The sequence below is a fragment of the Rhincodon typus genome, chromosome 24, assembly GCF_021869965.1.
Source record: "Rhincodon typus isolate 14 chromosome 24, sRhiTyp1.1, whole genome shotgun sequence".
Classification (NCBI taxonomy): Eukaryota; Metazoa; Chordata; class Chondrichthyes; order Orectolobiformes; family Rhincodontidae; genus Rhincodon; species Rhincodon typus.
The window spans coordinates 4602972-4609347 of record NC_063355.1 but is presented as its reverse complement, the minus strand read 5'-3'; the positions used below and the strand labels follow the sequence as shown (position 1 = coordinate 4609347).

At 49.3% G+C, this 6376-nt stretch overlaps 1 long non-coding RNA gene across 1 annotated transcript; it reads left to right on the top strand.

The window, feature by feature from the left end:
- Positions 1-2356: 2356 nt before the first annotated feature.
- Positions 2357-2904, top strand: LOC125486011. The gene is made up of 2 exons (XR_007264708.1): positions 2357-2679; positions 2854-2904. It is a non-coding gene; the product is annotated as an uncharacterized LOC125486011 (long non-coding RNA).
- The last annotated feature ends 3472 nt before the right edge of the window (positions 2905-6376 follow it).

Here is a 6376-nt window from a genome sequence, read left to right as displayed (position 1 = left end):
TCACGGAGAGAGTGGTCCCTCCGGAAAGCAGATAAGGATGGGGAGGGAAAGATGTCTTTGGTGGTGGGGTCGGATTGCAGATGGCGGAAGTGTCGGAGGATGATGCGTTGGATCCGGAGGTTGGTGGGCTGGTACGTGAGGACGAGGGGGATTCTTTTTTGGTTCTTATTGCGTGGACGGGGTGTGAGGGATGAGTTGCGGGAAATGTGGGAGACATGGTTGAGGGCGTTCTCGACCACCGAGGGGGGGAAGTTACGGTCCTTGAAAAACGAGGACAACTGAGATGTACGGGAGTGGAATGCCTCATGCTGGGAGCAGATGCGGCGGAGGCGAAGGAATTGGGAATAGGGGATAGCATTTTTGCAGGAAGGTGGGTGGGAGGAGGAGTATTCTAGGTAGCTGTGGGAGTCGGTGGGCTTGAAATGAATATCGGTTTCTAGGTGGTTGCCCGATATGGAGACAGAGAGGTCCAGGAAGGGGAGAGAGGTGTTAGAGATGGTCCAGGTAAACTTAAGGTTGGGGTGGAAGGTGTTAGTGAAGTGTATGAACTGTTCGAGCTCCTCGTGGGAGCACGAGGCGGCGCCGATACAGTCATCAATGTAACGGAGGAAGAGGTGGGGTTTAGGGCTGGTGTAGGTATGGAAGAGGGATTGTTCCACGTAACCTACAAAGAGGCAGGCGTAGCTTGGGCCCATGCGGGTACCCATGGCCACCCCCTTTGTCTGTAGGAAGTGGGAGGAATTGAAAGAGAAGTTGTTGAGGGTGAGGACGAGTTCGGCTAAGCCGATGAGGGTGTCAGTGGAGGGGGACTGGTCGGGCCTGCGGGACAGGAAGAAGCGGAGGGCCTTAAGGCCATCTGTATGGGGAATGCAGGTGTAGAGGGACTGGACGTCCATGGTAAAGATGAGGTGTTGGGGACTGGGGAATTGGAAGTTCTGGAGGAGGCGAAGGGCGTGGGTGGTGTCACGGACATAGGTAGGGAGTTCCTGGACCAAGGGGGAGAAAATGGAGTCTAGATAGTTGGATATCAGTTCGGTGGGGCAGGAGCAGGCGGAGACAATGGGTTGACCAGGGCAGTCAGGTTTGTGGATTTTGGGAAGGAGATAGAAGCGGGCAGTGCGAGGTTGGGGAACGATGAGGTTGGAGGCCGTGGGTGGGAGGTCACCTGAGGTGATGAGGTTGTGGATGCTTTGGGAGATGATGGTTTGGTGCTCGGGGATGGGGTCATGATCAAGGGGGCAGTAGGAGGAGGTGTCGGAGAGTTGGCGTCTGGCCTCGGCGATGTAGAGGTCAGTGCGCCATACTACAACTGCACCTCCCTTGTCCGCGGGTTTTACGGTGAGGTTGGGATTGGAGCGGAGGGAGCGGAGGGCTGCACGTTCTGCGGGGGAGAGGTTGGAGTGGGTGAGAGGGGTGGAGAGGTTGAGGCGATTGATGTCTCGACGGCAGTTGGAGATGAAGAGGTCGAGGGAGGGTAGGAGGCCTTGGGGTGGTGTCCAGGAGGAGGGGGTGTGTTGGAAGCGGGAGAAGGGGTCAGTAGAGGGAGGGTTAGGCTCACGGTCAGAGAAGTAAGCGTGGAGGCGGAGGCGGCGGAAAAACTGCTCTATGTCCAAGCGTGAGCGGTATTCGTTGATGTGTGGGTGGAGGGGGACAAAGGTGAGCCCTTTACTGAGGACTGACCGTTCGTCCTCAGTAAGGGGTAGGTCTGGGGGGATGGTGAAGACCCTACAGGGCTGGGTACTGCTGTCTCCTCTGGAGCTGCTGGCTGTGGAGGCGGTGGGCGGAGCTACGTCGGTGTCGGCGGTGGGCGGAGTTGTGCCGGTGTCGGCGGTGGGCGGAGTTGCGTCCGCGTCGCTGATGGGCGGAGCGGCGTCGGAGGTAGGAGGAGCGGGGTCGGCGGCGGCAGTAGCGGTGAGGGTGGTCGCCACTTCAGTGTCGGTGGCAACGGCAGCGATGGTGTTCGCTGTCCCGGAAGTGGGGAACCCGGCGGTGGCGGATGTGATGTCATCTGAGGGTTCTCCGATAGTGGCCTCATGGCAGGAACTGATAAGAGGGCTTTTTCGTGAAAGTAATTATGCTGAGTCAGTCAGATTTGCTAAGAGTGAAAACTGCAGGAAATTGAGACAACAAGGTGCAGGGCTGGATGAACACAGCAGGCCAAGCAGCATCATAGGAGCAGAGAGGCTGACGCTTCAGGCCTAGACCCTTCATCAGAAAAGGGGGAGGGGAAGGGGGTTCTGAAATAAATAGGGAGAGAGTGGGAAGCGGATAGAAGAGGGATGGAGGAGAGGATAGGTGGAGAAGAAACAAACAGGTCGAAGAGGTGGGGATGGAGCCAGTAAAGGTGAGTGTAGGTAGGGAGTTAGGAAGGGGATAGGTCTGTTGTCTCTACTAGATAAGACATACATTTGGACAAAATATTTGAGTTTGCTCGCATGCGTGGATAAGTCCAAAGAACACATGCATTTGGACAAAATGTTCAGGATTGGTCACGTGCGAACATAATTCCAAATAAGGCACATATTTGCAACAGAGACTTGCATATAAAAAGTCTGATGAAATCCCTTTGTTCAACAACACTCCAAAGACTAACGTTGTGTAAGAAGCTACCCTATGTCAGGAGATGTGGTGAAGACATCGAGCAGAGTCTTCAGCCTGGTCAGCTGTGAACTCTCCTGGGTAATAACGTTTGGGTTTAGTTACAGAAATCAGGGTAGTGAAGGACAGTGATTGAGATATCTGTAGTAGTTAAAAGGGTGTGTTATTCGTTTAAATACTTAATAAATGAATTGTGGTTTTATAGAGCTCTGTGTTTCCATGGTATCTCTGCCGTATTGTATTGTTGTCTTTCAGAGATGAACAACAGCCTGGATTAAACATGGATAAAAGAGCTGAATTCCAAAGGTGAGGGGAGAGTGACATCTCTTCACATCAAGGCTGTATTTGACTAAGTGTGGCATCAAGGGGCCCTAGCAAAACAGGAATCAGTGGGTATCACGGGGCAAATTCTCTGGTGGTTGGAGTCATACCTGACACATAGGAACATGGTTGTGGTTGTGGGAGGTCAGTCATCTCAGCTCCAGGGCATAGAATCCTGATAGTGTGGAAGTAGGCCATTCAGCCCATCGAGTCCATACCAACCCTCCAAACAGCATCCCACCGTATCCCTGCAACCCACCTAGCCTGCACGTTTGGACTGTGGGAGGAAACTGGAGCACCCGGAGGAAACACACGCAGACACAGGGAGAATGTTCAAACTCCACAGAGACAGTCACACAAGAATTGAACCTGGATCCTTGGCACTCTGAGACGGCAATGCTAACCACTGAGGCACTGTGCTGCCCGGCCAACATCTCTGCAAGAGTTTCTCAGGGTAGTGTTCTAGGTCCAACCATCTTCAGCTGCTTCATGAATGACCTTCCCTCCATCATAAGGTCTGAAGTGGGGATGTTCGCTGATGATTGCACAATGTTCAGCACCATTCGTGACTCCTCAGAAACTGAAGCAGTCCATGTTCAAATGCAACAAGATCTGGACAATATCCAGGCTTGGGCTGAACATGTGGCAAGTAACATTCACGCCACACAAATGCCGGGCTATGACCATCACCAATAAGAGACCATCTAACCACTGTCCCTTAACACTGAATGGTGTTACCATCACTGAATCCCCAACTATCAACATCCTGGGGGTTACCATTGACCAGATACTCAACTGGACTTACCACATAAATGTAGTGGCTACAAGAGCAGGTCAGATGCAAGGAATCCTGCAGTGAGTAACTCACCTCCTGACTCCCCAAAACCTGTCCACCTGTTTGGGTTAGGGTTGGGTTTAAGGTTGCTATTAGGGTTAAGGTTAGGGGTAGAATCAGGGCTAAGGTTAGGGTTACGGTGAAAGTTAGGGTCATTGTCAGGGTTAGGGTTAGGTTTAAGGTTAGGGTGAAGGTTAGTGTTAGGGTCAAGGTTAGGGTTAGGGTTATGGCTAGGTTTAGGTTAATGTTTAGGACTTGGAATGCCGTTCAGGTTATGGTTAGGATTAGGTTTACAGTTAGGATTAGGATTAGGGTTAAGGTTAGGGTTAAGGCTAGACTTAGTGTTAAGGTTAGGGTTAGGGTTAGGGTTAGGTTTAGACTGACATTTAGGGTTAAGGTTAGGGTTAGGATTAGGGTTGAGGTTAGGGTACGGTTAGGATTTGTTTCAAGGGTTGGGTTAGGGTGAGGCTTATGTCTCGGGTTAGGGTCAGGGTTTGGTTTAGGGTGAGGGTGATGGTTAGTGTTAGTGTTAATGCTTGGGTTAGGGTTAGGGTTCGGGTTAGGGTTAGGGCTAGGCTTAGGGCTAGGTTTAGGGTTAAGGTTAGCTTTAGGATTAGTGTTAGTGTTAGGGTTAACATGAGGGATGGGATTAAGTTTATTGTCAAGGCTAGGGTTAGGGCTAAGGTTACAGTTAAGGTTATGGCTAGGGTTAAGGTCAGGGTTTGGGTGAGTGTTAGGGTTAATATTATGGAAAGGATTAGGGTTTGGCTAGTGTTAGCGCCAGGGTTAGTGTTAGTGTTAGAGTTCGAGTTAAAGTTAAGGTTAAGGTTAGAGTAACATTTTGTGCTTGGATTAGACATATGTTTAAGGTTAGGATTATGTTCAGGTAATGGTTAGAGTTAGGGTTAAGGTTTGTTTTAGGGTTAGGGCCATGGTCAGGGTTAGTGTTTCGGTTAGGACTCAAGCCAGGGTTAGGTGTAGGGTTAGAGTTTGGATTAGGCATAGGATTTTGGCTAGGGTTAGGGTTTTCTTTAGGGTGAACGCCAGGGAAAGGTCTTGGGTTATGTTTTAGGTTAGGGTTAGAGTTACAATTAGGTTCATAGAATCCCTACAGTGTGGAACCAGGCCCTTCGGCCCAACACATCCACACCAACTCTCAGAGCATCTCACCCAGACCCATCCCACCTAATCTACACATCCTTGGACACTCTGGGGCAATTTAGCATGGCCAATCCACCCTAGCCTGCACATCTTTGGACTGTGGGAGGAAACCAGAGCACCCGGAGGAAACCCACGCAGACACGGGGAGAATGCGCAAACTCCACACAAACAGTCGCTTGAGGATGGAATCGAACCCGGGTCCCTGGTGCTGTGAAGCAGCAGTGCAAACCACTGAGCCACGGTTTAGGGTTAGGTTTAGGGCAAGGTTTAAGGTTAGGGCGAGGGTTAGAATTAAGCTTATGTTTAGGGTTAGATTTAGTGTTAGGGTTAAGGTTAGGGTTAGGTTTAAAGTTATTGTTAGCGTCAAGGTTAGGGCAACGTTAGGGCTAGGGTAAGGGTTAGGTTTAGGATAAGGGTTAGAGTTAGGATTCGGTCTAGGTTTTGGGTTAGAATTAAGATTAGGGTCATGGTCAGGGTTAGGTTTAGGGTTAAGTTTAGGGTGAAGTTTAGCTGAAGGGTTAGGGTAAAGGTTAATGTTAGAATTAACGTTAGTGTTAGGGTCAAGGTTAGGGTTCGGGTTAGGAATAGTATTAGGGTCAGGATTAGAGATGGGGTAGTGTTAGGGTTAGGGTCAAGGTTAGAGTTAGTGCTAGCGTTAAGTTTAACTTTAGGGCTATGATTAGGTTCAGGGTTAGGGTAAAGGTTAGGGTCAGTTTATGGTCAAGTTTAGGGTTAATATTAGGGTTAGGGTTAGGGCTAGGGTTGGGGTTAAGTTTACGGTTAGGGGTACGGTCAGGTTTAGGGCTCGGATTAGGGTTAGGACTAGGTTTAGGGTTAGTGTTAGGGTAAGTCTTATGGTTAGGGTTAGGGTTCAGGTTAGAGTTAGTGTTAGCGTTATAGATAAGGTTAGGATTCGGGTTAGGGTTAGATTTTGTTTTCGGGTTCCTGTGCACTCGGGATTGTTCAGCAAGTGCTTTGCAATTGTGGAATCACATTTAACAGGAGACGTTCTGCTTTGCATTTTGCAAGCACAAGCTGGTTGAGTACAGTCTGTACCCTGCACTGAAGGCACATGCTCTGCTGCAGACAAAAAGAGAAACAGGCTGTGCATTAATGTAGCACCTTTCATATCCACACAGACGTCCTAAAGTACCCACCAGCCAGTGAGAATGCAAAGTAGTCACATTGTCGAGAGGAAAAGGAGATGGAATAGCAGCAGCAGGAAGAGCAAGTGAGAGAAAGAAAGAGAGAAAGAAAGCATTAGCTTTATCGTCACATGTACTCACATGATTGCTGTACGGTGAAAAGTTTACAAATCGCCATTATGATACCATCTTAGGTACAAAAGGTACAGATTCTTCAGTACAAATTCTTAGGGGAACAAATACAAAACTAAAGAAATAAAAAGTCCAGCAATAAATTAGAATAATAGAGAAATAAGAGTTCAGAATAACCAGCCTT